The sequence below is a fragment of the Littorina saxatilis genome, linkage group LG4, assembly GCF_037325665.1.
Source record: "Littorina saxatilis isolate snail1 linkage group LG4, US_GU_Lsax_2.0, whole genome shotgun sequence".
Lineage (NCBI taxonomy): Eukaryota > Metazoa > Mollusca > Gastropoda > Littorinimorpha > Littorinidae > Littorina > Littorina saxatilis.
The window spans coordinates 48,762,898-48,786,877 of record NC_090248.1 but is presented as its reverse complement, the minus strand read 5'-3'; the positions used below and the strand labels follow the sequence as shown (position 1 = coordinate 48,786,877).

At 42.4% G+C, this 23,980-nt stretch overlaps 1 protein-coding gene across 7 annotated transcripts in view; it reads right to left on the bottom strand.

Annotated features, from left to right (window-relative positions):
* Window positions 1-23,980, bottom strand: part of LOC138964957 (plasma membrane calcium-transporting ATPase 2-like) — a 155,305-nt gene that overhangs the window by 112,777 nt on the left and 18,548 nt on the right. For 4 of the 7 annotated variants that reach the window (XM_070337047.1, XM_070337053.1, XM_070337055.1 and 1 more), the window contains exons 2-3: window positions 18,281-18,464; window positions 16,525-16,562 (exon numbers count right to left, since the gene is read on the bottom strand). The gene's annotated coding sequence lies outside the window, so the exon portion shown is untranslated. Of the gene's footprint in view, window positions 1-3,041; window positions 3,129-16,524; window positions 16,563-18,280; window positions 18,465-22,929; window positions 23,070-23,980 lie in introns of those variants that run through there. The other 3 variants (XM_070337049.1, XM_070337050.1, XM_070337048.1) reach the window with 3 other exon arrangements.

The window sequence follows — 23,980 nt, the reverse complement described above, 5'->3', positions numbered from 1 at the left end:
ACTTACAAGTCCACTTATTTGCCTTCAGATATTCTACTTTTCATTTGACGTCATGTCATTCCAATATGCTTGACAGAAGTTGCCATTCTCCAAACTGGCCTTTTCGCGTGACGTCTCACGTATAATGCTGACGTCATGGCACAGCAAGCGTAGTAGGCCTACACTGCTATCATCCTGAACTCAGGTCAAAATGAGTTCGGCTCATTCTCTCCCTGACAGGATGCCTTGAGTTTCTTGTCTGGCAAGGAAACCGATTTTTTTTTTTTTTTTTTTTTTTTTTTTTTTACATATTTAGAGCTTTTTGTAATGTATTATTGATATAAGCAGATTCGCGATCGCCGATAATGATTTTTCATGGTGTTTTGTAATTTTTAAATTACAAAGGAATTGATATGTAAGACAGTTTCAAGCGAGCTATTTTTCGCGGCTGTATTTACTGTGCAAACAACTCTAAATATGGCAAAAGTGTCACGTGATAATCAACCGTTTGGTTTCGGAGCTAACTGGAGCAGACGATTTTTTCAGTTGACAGTGATGAAACCATATATCACGGTCTCCTTCCGGCAGCAGTCCCATAATTTCGACTTGTTTTGACCTTAGAACGATGTCTTTATCATAACTGTGAAGTACAGAACGGAGATCACTGTTGAAGTCGGCCAATCTGCAATCCTTTGCCGGGTGTACGCCGGCTTCGCCGGCGCACAGCACGAAGGAAGGGAAATAAACGCGCAAAACACTGGAGAAGATAAGGAAGAGTAATACCCGGCTTCGCCGGGACAGTGACCTTCTAAAAATAGTATAACGGGAATATGGATTGAGCGTTGTCGACAGTGACCTTCTAAAAATAGAAACGGGAATTGACGCCACACGAAGGAAGGGAGATAAACGCAAAACACTGGAGAAAATAAGGAAGAGTTACTGGGAATGAATGTGGGAAAATGAACAGAAAAACCAAAATCACGTGTTGAAAATTCTCATCGACCAGGCTGTGTCCGGGGTCTACCTGAATATGCGCAAATGTGAAGCAGATCCATCGAGAACTTTGGCCGTGCATCGCGAACACACACACACACACACAGACAGACACAAGCCGTATATATACACAGATAGATAGAGTCAGACACATTCATGACAATTCCACTTGAATGTATTACGTGTACCTGTTGTCCTACTTTGCAGTCTCCTTGAATTCAGTAATCTCGACTGAGATTGTGTCAGTGTGTGTGTGTGTGTGTGTGTGTGTGTGTGTATGTGTGTGTGTGTGTGTGTGTGTGCGCGTACATGTGCGCGCGTGTGCGTGTGTATGTGCGTCAATGCCTGTATATATACGTTCGTGCGAACGTCTATGTGATAACAAAAAATCTAAAGTAAAAGAAGTACTAATAATAGGTAGGTGGGTGGGTAGTAAGATTCAACAACAGCCTGTGTCTGGGTCAAACAGGTCAGGTCAGTCAGTTATAAAACCTTGCACAGGTTGCATCCTTGTATATAGGTAATCGTTCAAAAGCGGCGTATTGAACAAACTAACTTTGTGCACATACGATAAATCTCTCACCGTACTATTACCTACAGCTGTCTCCCTGTATTGTAATACGTGCACTTTAAACGCATACTCTCTCTCTCTCTCTCTCTCTCTCTCTCTCTCTCTCTCTCTCTCTCTCTCTCTCTCTCTCTCTCTCTCTCTCTCTCTCTCCCTCTCCCCTCTCTCTCTCTCTCTCTCTCTCTCTCTCTCTCTCTCTCTCTCTCTCTCTCTCTCTCTCTCTTTCTCTCTCTCTTAAAACGGCTCTTTTCATTATAAAAAAAATACTAACTGTGAATATCAGCTTTTTTCCGGAATGCAACACACACATACACACACACACACACACACACACACACACACACACACACACACACACACACACACACGCGCGCGCGCGCGGCCCTAGGCCTATGTGCACGAACTCATTACTAAAAACTGAATACTGCTGTTTGCAATTCTGCAAGCATAAGCCCTCAGCCATTTTATCAGCATTGTAACATTAACATATCATCCGACCAGGAATCAAATGTTGCTGTGTAATAAGCCTCTTCTACTGCTTTATTATGCTATTGTATTAGCAGTTGGTTTTTGTCTTTTGTTTTTGTGTGTTCCTTTTACAACAAACCTCTGCGCAAAGAGAGAGAGAGAGAGAGAGAGAGAGAGAGAGAGAGAGAGAGAGAGAGACAGACAGACAGACAGACAGACAGACAGACAGACAGACAGAAAGAGAGAGGGGGGGAGAGAGTCTCCACGACACACACACACACACACACACACACACACACTTGCACGTACATTCTTTGCACCTGTCTCAAGACGAAAGAGGCTAAGAGTGTGTCCAAGAGCATGAACAGAGAGTAAAATAATTTCAGAAGAGAAAAATCAATGATTTCCATACCTACTGTTGTTCGTTTACCTTCTCATTAGGGGAGGCTGTGTGAAAACGTCTGCTCCACAGAAGCTCTCGTCAGGTTTTGGCAAGAAACGAGGTACCTGGGCAGCAAGCAAGTCTTGGCAAGGCAGGGGTGCTGCTATGCCGACTTTCTTTTTCTTTATTTGGTGTTTAACGTCGTTTTCAACCATTCAAGGTTATATCGCGACGGGGAAAGGGGGCAGATGGGATAGGGGAAAGGGGGGAGATGGGATAGAGCCACTTGTTAATTGTTTCTTGTTCACAAAAGCACTAATAAAAAAATTGCTCCAGGGGCTTGCAACGCAGTACAATATATGACCTCACTGGGAGAATGCAAGTTTCCAGTACAAAGGACTTAACATTTCTTACATACTGCTTGACTAAAATCTTTACAAACATTGACTATATTCTATACAAGAAACCCTTAACAAGGCTAAAAGGAGAAACAGAACCGTTGGTCGCCTCTTACGACATGCTGGGTAGCATCGGGTAAATTCTTTCTCGTCCCAACCAATATGGGACTCCCCCTAACCTGCGGGGGGAGCTATGCCGACTGAGCTCAGTCCTAATGCAATTAAGTCTAAAAGTACAAGAAGAGAGGCTTACCTCCTGAAGACTCCTACAGTTGTCTGCAAGGTTTTCAACGCCAGAGTCAGGTGCACGCGTACACGTATTCTCTCATTTACACTCCTGCTGAATGGGAAAGATAATTAAATCAAAGAGATAAGACAGCAACACACCAAAGGCATTTCGGATGCTCAGCAAAAGAAAAACTGCTTGTCAGTTAGCATGGCCGCTGAGAGTATTCTTCACAGGAACACGTGGGCAATGATACCTAGGGAATCAGGCTCTAGTTCTGAAAACGGGAAGCGGAAATGCGAAAATGTAATCGGGCATGCTAATTTTTGAATACCACACATTTTATTGAATTCTTACACTTAGTTTCCACGGCTGTATCGAACAAATCTGTATCGAAAGAAAAAGTGTTGTGTTGGTTTGTTTCTTTTTATAACAAAAACGTTGTTCTGAATCACGCTGGATATTTATCAAAGAATAACATGCAGTCTCTGCCACTACGAAAATGTAAAAACAGTAAATGGGACCAGGGGGGAGGCGGGTGGGGTGTTTGGAGAGAGGCTTTCTCATGTAGTGATTTACCTGCAATGCTTTCTTCAGTATGCTTTTCTTTTTTTTCTTTTTTGATCAGACACTACCTTCTCTTGGCCAAAAGCCCGCACTGTTGAGAAGACACAGAACATGGGCATGCTGTGCGGACGCCAATCCAAAGACAGACGAATAATAATAACACAGACTACTGAAAGAGACAGCAAAGGAAAGAAGCCCCGAGCACAGCCGTATTGCGAAACGCAGTGTGCTTGCTGTCAAGAAGTGTTTGTGCTTTCAGCGGTACCGACTTCTTCAGATACGAAGGGGTAAAATGGTCACAAACGTCAGCACCCGTTTTTTCCCTGCTCTGCCGCTTAGACTGCTTGCTCGACTGGGTCAGTGTTCGATATACAAAAGGAGCAAGTCGGCAACACATTATTGTTAGAAACCCTAAGCAATGTTTTAAAAGAGTTCCCACGATTCACTGAACAGTTGACTAATCATTCTGCTCGTACATTTTGAATCTAGAAAACTCTCTCTCCTGCCCCCCACCCCCCCCCCTCCCCCCACTGCCTCCATATTAAATCTGTATCCCTTTGTAATAAACTTTTGAATCTCTCTCTCTCTCTCTCTCTCTCTCTCTCTCTCTCTCTCTCTCTCTCTCTCTCTCTCTCTCTCTCTCTCTCTCTCTCTCTCTCGCATCAAATCCAGTGACTCGCACCTATCGATTCATTAAACTCGAAAGCAAAACCCTCAATCTCCCGGATCGGTAACTGTGTGCTTGCCCCGTTGTAAACCTCCTCCCCATCTCTCCCCTGCAACACAGACTGAAGAACACCATCGCATCATCGTCCTTCAATTTCTGAGCGAATTCACATTGTACTGGTGCGAGAAGTCTTGTAATTAGTCGGCACGTCAGGTATGACATGGTATAGCACATCAAACACGTCGTGCACGATACATATCTAAAGGGTAAAAAACGCAAAGTGACAGTCAGTGAACTAAACTACGCAGCGCAAGCAAAAGATAAAGAAATGAGTCCCAAGCAGAAAGATTCCCATATGATACATTTTGTACAGTAGGGGAAAGGCTCCTAATATGGACCGGCTCCTAATAATTATGGACCACCTCCGGTTCTGACAAACTAACGGCGCTAGAGCGCTCAAAACAATTTCATTCGCTTTATTCACCCTCTCTGGATAAGTTGCACATGTCAAAACAGTTGTAGAAACACAAACCTCAAAACCGTTAGGCTTTTTCGCTTTTTTTTAACTTTTGGCAGCGTTCACTCTAAATTTGCCGCCTAAAACGGACTCGTTTCTGTCCACAGCCAAAGCTTTTATCACACAAAAATTGCTATATATGACAGCTAAGACCGTATTTGTTACATTTTAGCACTATGTACCCCGGGTTTCTACTGCAAACAAAAAATAATAGCAAAACCTCAAAGTATGTGTCCCCTAATATGGACCACCTTCAACAAATCGAAGAAAATAAAAGCTAAAGGCAATTTTAATTAATTCATTAAGAAGCTTGCTGAAAATATCCTATAACTAGCCCTCGAGATTTCAAAAAAATATAACAAATAGTCTTTTTTTGTGTGGAAGTTGATAATTTCACTTATTTTCACTCTGTTTTTGATAAGCTTCTTCAGTTTCCTGGTGTGCTTCAAATAATGCTCTCATCAACCCGAAACAGCTAAATCTAAAGCATATTTGAATTTGTCTGACTTGCACACTAAGTTGTATCATGTTATTTTGAAGTATAGTGGGCTTTTTACAGTGATTCGTGAAGGCCGCTTCGTTGGTCCATATTGGGCGCCCAGGCTCCTAATATGGACCATTTGTGATTTTTTTCTGTATTTAATTTTTGCTGAATGTCTATCAAAGCTATTTCACTCTAATTAGGCCTACCCGTTAACCTAAGAGAGAAGGACTACCAACCACAAAATGAAACTTCTTCGCAAGAAAACAAACTAGTTATCAGCAATAAACAAAAAGTGGTCCATATTAGGGGCCCTTCCCCTACATACACACAGAAGTATATGAATAACATGCGCACAGAACTTCGCGAATGAGTCATTCCATGTTACTTGGCATTTAGCCCAAACTATGTACATGGCTTCACCACTCTCCCTATATAAAACCCCGAAATCCTCACAAACACATACCCTCAATTAGAAGCCGCCGAAAGTCCTCTGTGTATGTTTTTAGTAAAAAAAAATCATAAATGTCGGAACGTTTTCATTTCCACTATTAAAAATAAAAAATAAAAAAATTAAAAAAAGGGAAATTTAAAAACGACGAATCCCACATTGTATTTCATTTTGTTTTATTTCACAGAACGTCGCCGTGCTACGAAAATTAATTACACTCGCCTTGTGGAAGTGGCAGAGTGGACGTGTCAAGCGATAAGCGTCGTCCACACGCGAAGACCCGAGGAAGTGGGGGACATACCCAGGAGGAACTCGCGGATGGCCCACATGGCAGACGACAGTAATTATGGGTCAAGTGCCGAAGTATCGATTCCCAGGGCGGACAGACACTATAATTATCAGGACGGGGAAAACAACTCGCACATTTCACCAGCTCCTTGTCTGGCCTCTAAATAAACCGGACTGCTTTACTGGCTGATCAACACAACGCTGATGCTCAATGACAGGTTAGGGTATTTGGCCAACCATTTCATCCCCCCCTCTTTTCATCCGCGTACTAATTAACTCGGCCAAAGGGTACGAAGCGGTAGAATGTCTTTAACCTGGCACATCTTCTTCTATTTTCTGCTGTCCCAGATGTTAAGTCGACACGAATTTATACGACACTGCACGGACTACCACATGCACAGTCGAGAGGAGAATATGAACAACCGTATGGTTTTGAAACTTACCCCGAACCTTTTTAATCGCATTCACCGGAGACAGTTATTATTTCTAGCTAAAGTGGGAAATGGTTTTTTTCTCGTTCTAAAAATAAACCTTGATTTTAATTAATTTTAACAAGGAAACCTTCACAAATGCGAAACATTGATTTTTTTCTTTCAATTAGGTTGAATGATTTCTGACAACAAAAGTTTCAATTGACGCTAAAACCATACTCCCGATCAATTACATTTTTTTTTACGCAATTTATTTGCACCGAAGAACCTGCTTGTAATTTGCAAAAGCAATTAAACAGTCTGCAACCTACGCTGGAAATGATTGCAAGTAAACCCATATTTTTCCTCTTCGGTCAGTGCTAACATGAGTTTCTTCGAACGTGTTCTGAAAGGCATCGCTGATAAAAGCCTTGTGTAAGTTCAAACTCGAGCAAAACGATCAATCCGTGGGGTATATTTACTCGGGGGAAAAGGAAGATCAATTACAGGGAAACAATGCTCCAGATCAAAATAAAGTAACTCCATATGGCTTTTTCAAATACTCACAGAAGGAGAAAAGCAATAAAGTGAGAGAAGAAAACAAAGTCTCTGACAGGCTGGCTGCAGCTTAACCATGACTATTTTTGTCCATTTTACAAGCCTTCCTCTTCAGTGCCAAGCTAATTTTCTCCCGTGATCTTTTGCCCTTTGCCAGTTAAAAAATTTCTTGGGTCGCCAAACCCAAGGAGCGCCGACATTACGCAAGGCCTTGCATAGACATCGATACAGGCACGACGTGGCTCCCGACCACAGACAGACACTAACAATACTAACATAGCATTAACAAACAAACAAGGGAAAAAGGGGTGGGGTGGGACAGAGAGAGAGAGAGAGAGAGAGAGAGAGAGAGAGACAGAGAGAGACAGAGACAGAGACAGAGAGAGAGACAGAGCTAGAGCAAGACACAGACAGCAAATAAGTGTGTGTGTGTGTGTGTGTGTATATATATATATATGTGTGTGTGTGTGTGTGTGTGTGTGTGTGTGTGTGTGTGTGTGTGCGTGTGCGTACGTGCGCGTGTACGTGCGAGCGTGCGCGTGTACGTGGGAGCGTGCGCGTGTACGTGCGCGCGCATGTGTGTGTGCGTGTGTTTTTGCGTCGCGTGAGAGAGACTGAAAGAGAGAATGGTGCAAATCCAGTGTATGCTTTTGGAAAGAATCACTATGTTCGATTTTAAAAGGAAGTATACTTGTTCAAAGAAAACAATGGGTCTGCTTGTCGCTGCAACCTATACACATCAGATTACATGACAGTTTCGCAAGACATTCCTCAAATGTGTAACCGTACCTAACGAGTCACTGCATAGACACACAGCACATAAACATGATAGAATCAACACGGATGTAACATTATATAGGGCTACAAATGTATCCAGGCGCTGTGACGCACATTAAACCTACTCCCGTTAGTGCAAACAGTGCAACCTGCGACAGTGGTGAACACTAAAACGGTGTCCTCTTTTGACAATAACAACATGACAATAACAACAACTGCGCCTCCTTCTTGTCTCGAATAGTCACCACCAACCCTTACAATCAACACCCGTACAAGAGGTTACAAGTAAAGTCTGCGGCGGTTCAGTGCTGACAAAAGCGGTTAAGGGTGCTACCGACCCACTGACAAGATAAAACAAGAAAATTGGTTGATTAAAATCAACATGGCCGAAGCAATGTTTTCATAAAAGAAGCGGTAGTGTACGGGCACATGTTGTATTTGGGTTACATGTGTTGCAGAGTATTTGAAAATACGTAGGCAACCCTGTTTACCCCCATAAGTGTTTTGGAGTAATGCTCAGCCCCAAAAATAGTAATCCTGGCACAAAAATAGTAATCATCCAGCATTCGTCGCCAATTACAACGCACATGACAACTGTGTCTGCGAAACGCAATCATGCACATATATCCATCATTCACAAACAAAACACATCAGTCAATTTTTGTAGTCATCATAATTTCAAAGAAGATCACATCAAAAGCACAGCATCACTGATTCTTTTTCTTTTGCTCGTGGTAGGCCTTTTTCAGTGTGTCAAGCGCTTCTCTACTGTACTTGCGCTTGCCGAATGAGTGAGGGCGAGACTTCACCACTAGAAGGCTCTCCAGCGTCTCATCAGACAGACATGATCTCTGGTCAGTCCTGTGCTTTTTCACCCCATTTTGCCATTGAAAAAAACAATGCCAAACATGTGAATTAATTAAAAAATAATAATAATAAAAAATAAAAAATTTAATTTTTTTAATTTTTTATTTATTTATGAAAATCGTAGTCTTGACACGGATAGCGGAATGGCGTATTTTTTCCAGAAAATCGTAATAAATTAAACCAAAATCGTAAGGGTAAACAGGTCTGCGAAGGCATAAAAACATGCAAAGAAGAGTAAAAAGTCCCTGTTGTGAATATAGTCAAGTGGATAAATTGATTACTTATGTATCACACTAGTTTTACTGCTACAGCAGTCCTTCTCATGGACGGACACCCTTGGGCCAGTGCAAACCTCTCCGTACATTGCAGGTGGCCGGTCACGGGAGAGGCCCTCCCCCCATCACACACACTCAGACACACTGACGGACTGAGTGAGTCTTTGCTACTGGTGAACGAGCTCTTCTTGTACTAAAACAATAAGGTCAAACTACAACAACGTATAAATGAAAGGAAAAAAAACTGTCCTGTAAAAATGACGTTAAATGAACGGTGTCAGAAAAAGAGAGATAAAAGAAATCCTCAAATTCCTGAGGATACAGGCACCCCATGAAAGCAGCCACGAACACACACTTTGCAAAAATATGAATTGAAAACCTACATGTCGTACTTTCTTTTTTTCTGGCTTTATTGAATGCTTCAGGCAGTGACTTTTCCCTGTCCAGTCTCCTCTTTCGTCTCTCTTACCCACCCACCCCCCCCCCTTCCCCTCCCCGGCCACTCCCTTTGCCCAGCCCGGACAGCACAAACTTCTAATCTGCAAGGCAGAGTACACATTTTCTAAAAGGAAGACTACTCCTCTTCAATTATATTCAGAGATCTTCCAGCTGTCTCCACCATAATTCTGACCCGAATCACCCCCCTCCTGCTGGGTACACGTGCAATCAAGTTAACACAAGACTGACACCTCTGCTTTGACCTGCGTGCCAGGCGTCGGATGAGAGAGAGAAGGAGAGAGAGAGAGAGAGAGGAGAGAGAGAGAGAGAGAGAGAGAGAGACACACACACACACATAGACAGAGACATACATGGAAAGACAGAGGCGGAGAGACTCAGAGCAAAGAGTGTATCCCTACGGTCCGTAGGGATACACTCTTTGCTCAGAGGGAGACACAGACAAAGACATACATACAGAGAGAGAGAGAGAGAGAGACAGAGAAAGAGAGACAGCGACAGACAGACAGACAGACAGACAGACAGACAGATAGACAGACAGATAGACAGAGAGTGACTCGAGACGGAGAAACAGATAAATGAACACCGGGTGAGAGAAAATGACTGACTCGAGAGAGAGAGAGAGAGAGAGAGAGAGAGAGAGAGAGAGAGAGAGAGAGAGAGAGAGAGAGAGAGAGAGAGAGAGCGCATGAGATCTCGAGAGAGAGAAAAAGATTGAGAGAGAGACAGATACACACACAGACACGAAGGCAGAGCGAGAGAGAGACGGAGAAAGTTGCATGGAGTGTACTGACAGACAGTGTGTGTTGCTATAAACAGACAGACGAGGTGCAGCTCATTTCCGAAACAGCGCAATTGGGACAACAGTGACATGATACTGTTTGAATTCAAAAATAGCGCAGCTCATTTCCGGAACAGCACAGATAACAAAGTTGGTTTCAACAACTGATCTCGTGAGAACGGTAACAAACGACTCATGTCACCTCTCCGAACGCATTGCAATAGATGTCCGCTCCTGCGGCCATCAACAACAACAGTCGACAGATCGATGACGGAGGGTGCAGTTTAGGAACATCGGGGAGAGAGAGAGAGAGAGAGAGAGAGAGAGAGAGAGAGAGAGAGAGAGAGAGAGAGAGAGAGAGAGAGAGAGAAGGGGGGGGGGGTCAGACAGAGAGATGATAGATGAAGCCGGTGGCCAGTGTAGGCGGCATGACTGTGAGACACACACATCTGTTGGCAGGTGTAACGTGCACCTCTGTACCGGGCCGCCTGGGCGATGGCCAGAGGCATCTGCGGCATTAGCTTTTCCCGCCCCCCCCCCCCCCCTCTCCCCCCTTCATCCAGCTTACCTTTCCCTCCGTTGTCTCCAGGCGGACTGCAGACCCCCGCCACCAAACCTATCGTCCATCTAACGCGGCAGGTGACATTCAAAACCCAGCGGGAGAAGCCAAAGATGTGTGCCCTCGGTGGCTAAATCTTAGCAGGAAGTTTAATTACAGTAGTGAACACCTGAACATAATATTATTGTAAAGTAAGTGTAGACCAGACGAAGAAAACATTCACTAGCACGTATAAGTAAACAGGGGAATTCAAAACGATTCTACTTCTTCTCCATAGGGACAGGAATCCATATCAATGTGTGTGTATGATCCAGGGCCGGTATTCATTCGGTTCAGTAATCATACTCTGAGCAAAGCGCTTCCCCTACGGAAAGTCCGTAGGGGAAGCTCTTTGCTGTGAGGTTCAATATGTACACACATGGCAAGCAACATCGAGCATTTATTAGCAGTACTTGATCCGCATGTACAACTTAAATCCGACCTTGACCCAAACTATGCCCATGACCCCTGCTGAAAATCTGACAAAAGCTGAGCTACACCCCGATGTACCCGTTTCGGTGTGAGACAGAACATTATTATTACTCTATGGTCAACAAACTGCAAACATATGTGATCCTCCACCACTGCGAAATGAGTCGCATGTCACCTCGCGCGGTTCTGCGCTAGGCTTAATATAAGTCCGGGGAGTGTCTGGTAACAGTGTGAGGGTTACCTTAGTCACAGGCTTATAACTCAAACAGTTTTCGCTCTTTTCTAAAACGGTTTTCACCACTGGATAGAGCATACAAAATTCTTTATGAAAATGTAAAAATATGAAAATCAAGCAAAGGTGACATGCGACTCATTTCGTGGTGGAGGGTCACATATATATATACATACTACCAAGAAATAAAGGTGGTCAAATATAGGCACAGCAAATGTGCGTCACATAGCCAATGTGTGTCAGTGTGTGAACCACTGAGCGGCCAGCAATTCCCGCTGTGTCTAGCAAAGTGTCAGCAAGCCGAAAGACCGTATAAACCGTTGTGTGCAAGGGTGTCGAACAGTAACCCGGTCTTTTCCGCGCCAATGGGCAAACGTCACAAAGCGGTGTTGGGCCTGTAAACAGGCTGACAGCTTGATCAATGGATGACTAAATACGTCCACTCCACAATATCCCCCCAACTACAGACATGCCCGGCTTTCTAGTTAATGCTAGGACCGACCACTGCAGAAGCAGAGCATACTGTCACCTTAATTGTGTGCATGTTGTGAGGACAAAGATAACGTTGTTCTCTCTCTCTCTCTCTCTCTCTCTCTCTCTCTCTCTCTCTCTCTCTCTCTCTCTCTCTCTCTCAAAACTACAAGAAATGAGAGAAACACAGCGATCTTAAATGTCACTGCACAAAACAATCGGGAACGTGCCATCCCCAGAGGCCTGGGGCCATTAAAAACGGAAAACAGCCAACATCAAGTTATGCCGCACGCATGCACGCGCAAATCCCTCCTCTGACCGCTATGGGATCTGGTTTTGGTGAATGTGTATGATTTTTAAAAAAAATATCAGCTTCAATTTAGATCTATGCTTTGCAAGGAACCCGAAGCGGACTAAATTGTCAATGACAAACGCACATGCAAAAGAGAGAGAGAGAGAGAGAGAGAGAGAGAGAGAGAGAGAGAGAGAGAGAGAGAGAGAGAGAGAGAGAGAGAGAGAGAGAGAGAGAGAGAGAGAGAGAGAGAGAGAGAGAGAGAGAGAAAGAGCGAGAGAGAGAGAGAAAGAGCGAGAGAGAGAGAGAGAGAGAAAGAGAGAGAGATAGAGAGAGAGAGAGAGAGACAGACAGAGACAGAAAGAGAGACAATGACAAATTCTTTATTAACGAGGGTAATGGCATAAGCAAACAGGTGCTTTTTTAAATCCAGCCCTCGCCCATGGGACGGTTTAATCTAATGATAATACGTTTTAAAAATGTTGGAATATCAATTAAAAAAGTAATAAAAACAAACGACAAACAAGCAAACGATTAACAGACTAAACAAACAAACAAAAATATACATACAAACGAACATGACATATTATTGTTAAACGTATAATGAAAACTGTTTCAAGCAACAAAAAACGTGTGAAACTTCGAGGGAAGAAAAAATCCGTGAAACTGAGGAGTCAATGAAGCAACTACGTTGCAAGTAATAGCAATGTAGCATCGTTACATGAGTCATGTTATGAAATTAAATAGGTACATTTATCTACTGAAACGTGTAAAAGGTACAAATAAGGCATCAACAATATAAACATGTTCAGGTTAAGTGAGAACGAAATGAGAGACAGAGAGAGAGAGAGAGAGAGAGAGAGAGAGACAGAGAGAGAGACAGAGAGAGACAGAGAGAGAGAGAGAGAGAGAGAGAGAGAGACAGAGAGAGAGAGACAGAGAGAGAGACAGAGAGAGAGACAGAGAGAGAGACAGAGAGAGAGAGAGACAGAGAGAGAGAGAGAGAGAGAGAGAGAGAGAGAGAGAGAAGGAGGCAGAGGGAGACAGAGAGAGATCCTCAACTGCTGCATATCGCTTATTACCGTTCTCTCTCGCAGAGCTCAGTCAACTGGCAGAATCTCACCTGGTTTCCATGACCACCAGCAAAGAACTTAGCCAGCCAACGGCATTTCCAGTCCTCGTGTGCGGAGAACTCTCACTTTTGGCTGCGTTCAGTTGTGTGAAAAGAACCCCGGTCACATCGCTTCACAGCAGCATGAAATGATTATGATGGCACACCGGAGAGGAAAGGAAGTGGGTTTCCACATTCTTTTGTAATGCGAAGGGAAGAGCCAAGACACAGCAGACTCGTTGGTGGAATGAAGGAAGAATTTATAATATGATATAAGGACTCTGTCACCAGAACATGTTTTTCTAAAGACACCGATTCTGACTGGACAGCAAGATAACTACTTCGTGATCATTATGAGGAAAATGCAAACATTCTCGTGATCTTTTTGTCAACATTTCAGCTCAGGCGAAACAAGAAGTTTCTTTCAGTACCAGACATTTTGACATATCCTTGGACAACCAAAAGGGATATATATCATTCTAGTTCAGAAAGAGGATTGTAACGCCCTCTTACTAACTTGCATGAGACTGATGGCACACTGAGAATTATACCCCAAGTTCAGCAACATCATCTAAATATGGATCCACAAGCAGGACAATATGAACGGCCATCAAGCAAATTGAATTCCCGCCAGGTTGATGTCCAATGCCCTGCACATTACCTCTCGTCTGTATGCTCTCAGAGTGCGCTGTTCATTAGCTAATCAGATCCGCATTAATTCCTTTCTACAGGTCTGGATGCTATTAGTTCTCCGAACGCAGCTAAAGTTAGAATCGCAGCAGGAGGTGAATCCACGGCCACCACCACATCAAGTCATTTGCGGTGCTAACAAGAACACATTTAAGTACTGCAAGTTATGGCTATTCTCATCTCTTTTGCATCAGAAAACAAGACTTTCAACGCATGGTTCTGGTATTCCCCTTTTCTGACAATCGCTGCTTTTGGATATGGCTAAGACGCAAAATAACATCGGGCAAATAGGTAGAGGTTACACGCCGAGTCTCAGTGATTATTAAAAATAATGGTCGAAGTTAGCGGATCATGAAAAATGCGAGCTTTAGCGAGCTTTTTCATGACCGCGAACTGAGACCATTATTTTTTATAATCACTGAGACGAGGTGTGTAACCTCTTTATTCCTCCTTTCTTCAGTTATTCAAAGAAAAGAGGAGTTTTTTTGCGAAAGTTTGATCGAATCCTATTCACTCAACCAGTCAACCTGCGCAGGCGATCGATTAATGCGCGGTTGTATAGTTCCGTGCAAATCATTCCATTCTGTTAACACTTCTTGTCAGTTTTCCTATTTTGGACTAAAATCAAGTACACAGATATGCTGTTATTCTGCTGTGGCGGCAAAGGCAGATATTGTGTGTTCTGTATATGTTTTGGTATCGCTTAGGATAATGTTCTTTCGTCAAATGGGACTAGCAGACGAACTTTTGCACCCATGTTCCAACGTTTAAAACTGTATGAAGTTCAGTTTTCTGGGGATAATAGTGTATGACACCGCTTTATGTGATCTGTTTATTAAATGAAATATTGTTGAAAACTGACCGTCGGATTGCAGTCTGTTGTCGAAGAAACTGAGTGAAAAGAAGGGGAACTACTCTTGTCGCTAGACAAAGTATGAGTTACTTGCCTTGCGGGAAATTGCTTGTGATGAACGTTTGAGCACGGCAAATCTAGATTCAGAAAACAACCGAACTCATGGATTTTATATGAAGATTCATGTGTTCAGGCCTGTAGTTGTTAATTTAAATGCGGTATGTTTGTATTGTTTGCTCCAGAGATGTATACTTCGTACGTTAGAGCGTTCGGAACTTTTCAGTCGCAAAAAGTAGTACCGAAACAGAACAACTTCTCAACCCATTGCACTATCGAGGATTCAGGCTGTTGCTGGGTCGTTATTTGTTTGGTTGCTGGGTCATTATCGAAAAATAACTACCCCTACAAGTTTACAGAGGTAAAGAAGCAGAGGGGGGAATAAGCATAATTTCATACCGGCTCTATGCGTACCATCAAAATAACCCTTGTTTTCCTAGACTGTGTTTACAGACGCACAGGGACGGAAATATAAATAAATGTCCAGTACCTGTCATCAACCGGTAAGAGCCAGGAGAATATCGGCGCGCAAGTAACGCATGATCACACAGGAAGACCTGCAGGAAGAGAGTTTTGGACCGACAGGCTACGAGTCAAATTTGACAAAAATGCCACAGGAACATCTTCCCATCCAGCATTCTGCATGATAGCAGACACAATTAAAATCATCCAGCATTCACGGCAACTAGACAGAGACAGTGAAGAAAAAGTAAACCCTTCCCATTGCCGTCTTCTTAATTCTGCATAGACAGTGTGAGTAAAGAAGCGGAATGGTAGCCTAAAATAGGCGCAGACACTTTACATTACATGAGAATCCCAATGCACAGTAAGAACAGTCAAAAGATGTCATCCTTCTAACCAAACAGAGGTTGCCACTAAACTTTTACTAGGCCTAAAAAAAAATAGGTGTGGTTACGGTAACCCGACCTACCCTATTTTTAGGGGCCGACCCTATAACTTTTTATTACATTTGTAAAAAAAAAAATTAAAAAAAACACAAGAAAACGAGTGCAGAAAACGCAATGAAAGCGAAAGCGCCCGAGTCGCACACTTATTTCCCTGTCAAGTAGGTTTAATTTGTACACATTAGAAAAAAAGTTTCCAAAAAAAATGATTGCCTGCCTTCCTACCCAATTTTTTTTGGCTATGTTACCGTAACCACACCTATTTTTTTTTTTTTTGCCCTACGGGCAGACGAAGACAGTTTTGCATCCGATTTCTTTGCCAATACTTCTTTCCCCAAACAGTTTGTACTATTTTGCCTAACAGATCTACCCGTCGTTGTCAGCCTCCTTCCTATCATGACAGTGGAGTCCCAAGACATCTGCTAGGTGAGTATCCAAGAGGCAAAACACCATGCATTTTCAAACAATATGGAAACAATACTGCTTACTCAGATTTCTGTAACAATTCAATTCCTCTCAACATCAGACTGCATTCACACCAAATGAGGAGTACCCGATGTCTGTATGCACCATGCCCACGTGCATGCCCCCCTCCCCACACACACACACAAACACTTAACACCAAATTGACCAATACATGTACACGCTGGCTTGGAGCTGGGAAACGGGGTGGTTGTAATGATGAAAAAAAGTAGTGAACAGACTGGACACCAGGACATTGTTAATTGCACACACGTACATTGTACAACCAACATATTGTTGAATAACACTTACCTCTTTATAGCATTTCTCCCCGCAGACAGGATATAAATCTGAAAACAGAAAAAGAAACAAAACCGATTCAAAGCTTCATATGGAAGGCAAGTCTGACAGTGACAAACAACTTAATTGTGAAGGCAAAATTCTGAGAGAAATTAAGCAGAACAATACCTTGCAAGAACACTTATTCCCCACTTCTCAAACATTAACTTTGGGCTTGAATAATTTTCAGTTAATAACAATCACGCACAGGCGCCAAAGTAGCACAAAAAGAATCTTCTTTTCAACTTCAAGCTAATTCCAGTCATTCTTATCACATCTGCAAAAAAAAGTGTTATAGCCATTGTTAAACAATTGTTCTTATATTCAAACCAGTAATTGCCAGAAATATGTGCTGCAAGCCCAAACAATGGAACCTGAAATTAGCAAGAGTAATAACAAACAGGGAATGTTGAATGAACAATATGAGTCCTTGCTCTTCACAAAAGATTGCCCAAAAAGCACTGTGACAGGGCAATCCTAAACTCGGCTCTTTATTTACCAGGCCAGGCCCCAAAACGAGACACCTCTCTGCCCATACCCCATACAAATCGAACTTGATATCCATATTCTTTTTTTCTGACAGCTCTCTGGTGGCAGGGAATGAGGAGTGCTAACAGTGTAAACAAACCCTGATCACAGCACCACCGCCACTGCCAGCTCTGTCCCACCATCGGGTAATCGCTCATTTGTATGCATTCATTATTCAGCGGCTCTCAAATAAGCATTTAACTACCATCAGTAGCAGCCATACTCAGAGAAAGAATGTTTATTAATTATTCACAAATAACTCATGTAAACGATGTATGTGTGCAATACTCTGGTAACACTGCTGTTAATTACTGACTCCTGACACGAGGGATTACAAACCAGAACAACACATTTTTATCTGACCTTTCCCCACTCATGCTTTACTAAATATCCCCTCACATATATTCACCTTACTTTTCATTCATGCTTTTCGCTAGCCACTCAAAAGACCCACTAAAAACGGTTGTAGCAATGCAACAAAAACAACCTAATGAGTTCCTTTTTTAAGGGCAAGTACTTCTCCTTAAAGTTTTTGAACAAACCTCACAAAACGAAGGCTATTGAAACATTCTTGTTTCAGCGACATTAGTTCATCGTCTTCATCAATCAAACATTCGGTTTGAACTGAATGAATTGGTAGCAGCCAGTGTTGTCCCAGTGCATTTTATTTCACCCATGGACATTTTACTTTCAGGATACATCAAGAACTGAGAACAGAAATGTCAGTGTAATCCTCCTAAAAGGATTCACTCGAACTGTGTCGCATCTATTTTTTAATTTTAATGTTGTCCTGAAAATGACAGCTGAGTGCCGTCCAATGTCCAATGACAACGACTTATCATTGCTCGTGTGAACTGGAACAGTTTCTTCTTCTTCTGCGCTCTACCATGTACATCCGTAAGTACAAGTTGGCTTTTACGCGTACGGCTGTCTCCCCACCTGGGCAGTCATACTCCGTTTCCAGGGGAGGAACATAAGGGGAGTTTCTTGCTCATTCCCTCCTTGGTGTTCATGTAAAACTAACAGTGCATCTGCTAACACTAACATAGTTTCTCAATGCAATGTCGTTGGTTCTTCTTGAAAGAAACCGGTTTGTTTGCCTATACTTACGTGGGTTGAGGCCTGTGGGAGGATAGAAGGATTGCATTCACACACAAAATCTACATGACTGCAACTTAAATCAGACTGACAAAATACTTACAAGTGAAAATCAAAAGAAAGCCAGGTGGACACAAGATGATTTGAGCAAATCCAGATCAGAAGTTGGTCAGGTTTGAAGGCCAGCTGACAACAATGTCACATCAAACGATTGTCCAGTAGTAAGGCCCAGACTGCCCACTCTCAAGGTACAGGTCTCTTCCTCAGGCTAGCATTTTACTGTTTCCCTGTAACACAGAAATAACAGACATGTGGTCAAAATCAAATTTTAGCATACATCGCCTGTGTTTCGCTCTATTTAGTATATAAACAGCTTTCTACATCTGTATCTCTGTATCTGTAGGGTACGTCGCTAGCATCCAGATTGCTGGCTTTGGCGCGACGGGTGGGTGTGCGCAGAGACGTCGTCTAGCAGCGGCTGGTGGTCAGCGCCGACTTGAATGCCTCAGTAGAGTCTGAGTGGACAACTATGTTGTCCAGGTGATACCACATATTAGGACAAAAAGCTATGCACATCACTAATATGGAATAACGTATCTATATTTCTCTGCAGGGAAACACAGCAGTTAATGACTGCAAAATGCAGCAACTTTTAGTTTACAATGGCTTGGGGGTAAGACGCCGGCCTCCAAAGCGGAAGGTCTTGGGTTCAAATCCGGCTGCGCCTGGTGGGTTAAGGTGGAGATTTTTCCGATCTCCCAGGTCAACTTATGTGCAGATCTGCTAGTGCCTTATCCCCCTTCGTGTGTACACACAAGCACAAGACCAAGTGGGCACGGAAAAGATCCTGTTATCCATGTCAGAGTTTGGTGGGTTATAGAAACACGAAAATACCCAGCATGCTTCCTCCAAAAGCGGCGTATAGCTGCCTAAATGGCGGGGTAAAAACGGTCATACACGTCAAAATCCACTCGTGCAAAAACACGAGTGTACGTGGCAGTTTCGACCTACGAACGCAGAAGAAGAAGAAGTTTACAATATTTGATGATTAATCACATTCTTGCTTTGAATATTAAACAGAGTAAACCTTTAGAAATCATACTCGAGGAAATGCATTCCTTACTGCCAGAATGCATTAAAAACTTCCACGTCCGACCTCCTGGCCTGTCTGTAAGCTATGCTTAGTTTGCTTCTCTTTCTACTTCAGTATTTGGCTCCATCCAGATGCATGGCTGTTAGCATTTATGGACAGTCTAAACTACCCCCTAGACCTGTGCCTGCACTTCATTCCTGTTGCACTCAAGCAGTCACAGAGATGCAGAGACTGAGCTCCTTATATTTACACTACTGGAACTGGCTGGCTGGGGATCAAAATACCCCAAAGCAGTCATGGCTGATTTGATCCCTCTTTATGTGAATTTTGCAGACTAACCTCCCCCTTACCCCCACATTAAGATCAGCATTAACCAAATACTACAGGCTGTGTTAATTTGAAACAGAAGCATCGTTTTAAATCAATGATCTTTGATGAACAGTCATCATAAACACATACAATTATATGCAAAAGTTGGCCTGCTTGCTTGCAGTATCCTTTGCAGTACCACAGGTACCTAGCAGTGAACCAGACCAGCACCAGCTTAGTGGCACATTACCTTCCACTAATGTCCTCACAGCAGCTTGCCATACTCCCATAAAAAAACCATACCAAACACCACGACCTCAGTGTCTACAAGACTCCATGAAAAAACAACCAGCCAATGCAACAAATGGTTTTGTTATTAAAATGGTTACAATTGTGTTACCCTAAAAACCATCTTAATTAATTTCTTCTTCATTTGCACAAATGACAGTGTCTTATGGGCTGCTATGTTGGTCTCTGTTGTGTGTACCCATTTTGCTATCACTTAGCTTTATTAACATTGAAAATATAGGTATCTAAACCATAAAACAACAAGTCGCGTAAAGCGAAATAACAACATTCAGTCAAGCTGTCGAACTCACAGAATGAAACTGAATGCACTGCATTTTTTCACCAAGACCACATACTCGTAGTTTCGTCAGTCCACCGCTCGAGGCAAAGGCAGTGACAACGACAAGCCAGAAAAGTGCGGTAATGGTCGCGCTGAGTAGGATAACACGCTTTTTTGTATCTCTATTCTTTTTAGCGCACTGAGTTTGTTTTTAATCCAAACATATCATATCTATATGTTTTTGGAATCAGGGACCGACAAGGAATACGATGAAATTATTTTTAAATCAATTTTGGACAATTCATTTTAATCATAATTTTCATATTTTTAAATGTCAGAGCTTGTTTGTAATCCAAATATAACATATGTATATGTTTTGGGAATCAGAAAACGCCGAAGAATAAGATGAAATTAGTTTTGGATGGTTAAAAAAAAAATTAAATGACAAGTTTCCGATTTTTAATGACTAAATTCATCAATTATTTTTTAAGCTACCAAGCTGAAATGCAATACCAAAGTCCTGTCTTCGTCGAAGATTGCTTTACCAAAATTTCAATCAATTTGATTGAAAAATGAGGGTGTGACAGTGCCACCTCAACTTTTACAAAAAGCCGGATATGACGTCATCAAAGACATTTATCGGAAAAATTTTAAAAAAGTCCGGGGATATCATTCCCAGGAACTCTCATGTCAAATTTCATAAAGATCGGTCCAGTAGTTTAGTCTGAATCGCTCTACACACACACACACAGACAGACAGACACACACATACACCACGAACCTCGTCTCGATTCCCCCCTCTACGTTAAAACATTTAGTCAAAACTTGACTGAATGTAAAAAGACCAAAAAGCACTGTACTTATGTTAAAATGACCAAAAAGCACTGTTAGATAAAATAAACAACACGAATAAAAGATCTAAAAAGGAAAGAAGTGCACACTTACTAACAAGACGGATATCTAAAACCATGATAGAAATAAATCCACACTCCATATAAAGCCAGTAAGTGCTGATAAATTAACTCCTACAGGTCAAATTATATCAACACATGGAATGTGGGCCTTCCTCTTCTTACTCAAGGTGATCAAATGTACAATACAGAATGAATATGAATGCATGTTTGAAACTAACAATAAAAAGACTGACAATATCACTGATTAGACTTGATGACAATGGATGTTACTACTATCAGTTACATCACTGCTGATCAAAGGGATCCTGTTAAGTAATACCTTGATAGTTGAGACCTTACTGTCATGCCCATAAGTAGTGCAACCTTTGAACTTTAACAACAAACTCTACAGGTGATTCGGCATAAGCAACATTGTATTGGCTTTTAATTTAAATTACACACTGCTGACGTCAGTGCTAACCTTTGGCATAGGTCCGAGACAGTAAATGTGCAAACGCATGCACTTTCTGTAACAGTCAGTCTCCAACTAATCCTTCAATCACTGCATTCAAGCAAGAAGTTCCAAGGCTTTGGAGCACATTTAGCACAGTTATACAAACACTTCACACTTCAGAGACATCACAAAATATCCATGCACCCCCCCCCCCCCTCCTCTCTTTCTCTCTCTCTCTCTCTCTGGGATGAATAATAGAAACCAATATTTGACCCAATCAAATAGTTCTTGCAGGTCGCACCCGCTGCTGCCGTGATGAAAACAGCCTACCACGAAGGCAAAGTATTTCCAACTGGACCTTGACATCGTGTGCGGACATCGGACGCCCTGAGACCCCCTTTACCAGTCCGATAATTCAAAATTAAATAGCTGCGATTCCTCCGGCTTGACCTCATTGACAACAGTAATTGAAATGACACACCGGCTTTGCTGAGTTCCAATGCTTTGCGGTTCACTAGTGGAAGCACGCAACTACAGGGAAACAGATTTAGAAGTAAAAAAAAAAAAGGTCCACAACAAAAATTCAACTAATGACGGGAAATTTGTTTTAAGGCAGAGACCGTGCGGATATAAACGATAACACTTCACTTTAAGTTTAAACGAGGGGGAGGAGGGAGAAGACTGCAGGTCATTGTGTGATTTGTGTGAGTGGGGGAAGGGGAGTCTATACAGCGCATTCTCGCACCTTTACAACTACGCAGGTTATTTCAAAATTAAGCACGGTCATTGACAAAGATATTCTATTGTGCACTAACGCAAATGGTAGGCACACCCACGCAAGCCTCCTTCTAAATCTTACACACAGACACACACAGACGCAAACAATCACACAAACACCTAGATGTCGGAAATGGGTCCTATAGCTGAACAGCCAAAAAACAGTACAACACACATGTGCCGACCTACCACCAAGAATTCAAAAAGTAGAGTGATAATAAAAGCGCAATACAATGCAAGTTTTATTAAAAACGTTCGGCTCACACACACACACACACAAACACCAAAAAAACCACTCCACCGTAGACATTCCATTCAATACCCCTCTGGGTGCTATGCACACGACGGAGAAGGTTGAATGCCTTTCCACAGCCAAGTCATACTTGAAAGTATTTGGCAACGGCTGATTACTTTATGTTGTCACACCTGGCATACAAACATTCTAGAAGTCGTTGAAAAAACAAACCACAGGAAACGAAACAACTGATTAATTCTCCAAAGAAGCAGAAAACTTGCACTACCTTTGCTGCATCCGACATACTGTTATAACCGCTTAAAAACTCACGTTTCAGGTATTACTTTATTATGGTAAAGCAGAACGCAGGAGAAACCCCACATCTGCTACTGTTACTATTCCGGCAACAAAGGTGGATATTACCTCAGTACTGCACTCATTCCAAATGCATGCAGAGTTTTGTACCTCGCCAAACACAGGAGCCTTCCGACACTGTAATGGAGGGGTACTTTTAGTTTATGCTGTAAGGTACGTTAAAAGACCTCTCGACAAACACCCCCTCTGCGTTGGTTGTGTCACTAATAGAGCGGCGCATTTGTGTATCAACAAAGTACTTCAGAAATGTGCAGTCAACAACTGTGACTCAAGACCGCAGCTTGCATGCTCACAAGACAGACAGAGAGAGAGAGAGAGAGAGAGAGAGAGAGAGAGAGAGAGAGAGAGAGAGAGAGAGAGAGAGAGAGAGAGAGAGAGAGAGAGAATATACTGTGGTTCAAAACAAACTGTATATTTGTCAAACGATAAATCAAAACCCTTCAACCTGGACATAATTATACACTCTGTAGTGCAAAGTGCACCGAATCACTGGTAGATCTAATCTCGTCTGCACAAGAAGAGGTTGAGAGACCATGAACGAAAAACAACATGTACAAAGATAATTATTGTGAGGTCCAAGAACAGGGTAGTAGGATGTTTCGATTGCGCAACACATGGTACGCATGTGGCAAGGACTTTCATACACTACCTGCAAAACTGAATCTAGGCCAAACCTTTTATGTAGTAGAAAACATAACATGCCGGTCTGAAGTTGCCGTGTTTTCTCAATTTATCATAAAATGACAGTTCTGGTTAGAGCTCTACGCAATTCCCGCCCATCCCTCTCCGTTCACATTTAGGGAACACATTTGCACCCGACAAGACACCTTGATACTCAAATTATGCACCGGGAGCTCACCTATTCAGCAAACCCTTTCGTCCAATCGATCGAAACAACGGAATAATATAAGTCTATTTATACCTGTACACAACGTCGGGCACAAATGGTGGGACAACAGCTGGTGGGGTGTCAACAATAATCAAGATATGAATCATTTGTAGATCAGCCAATTTCGGAATTGTTCAAGTATATTAATTAGTATGTACAAGCAGTGCACAGTCCCTCAATCGATGCGTAACATGCGACAACAGCAAAAAA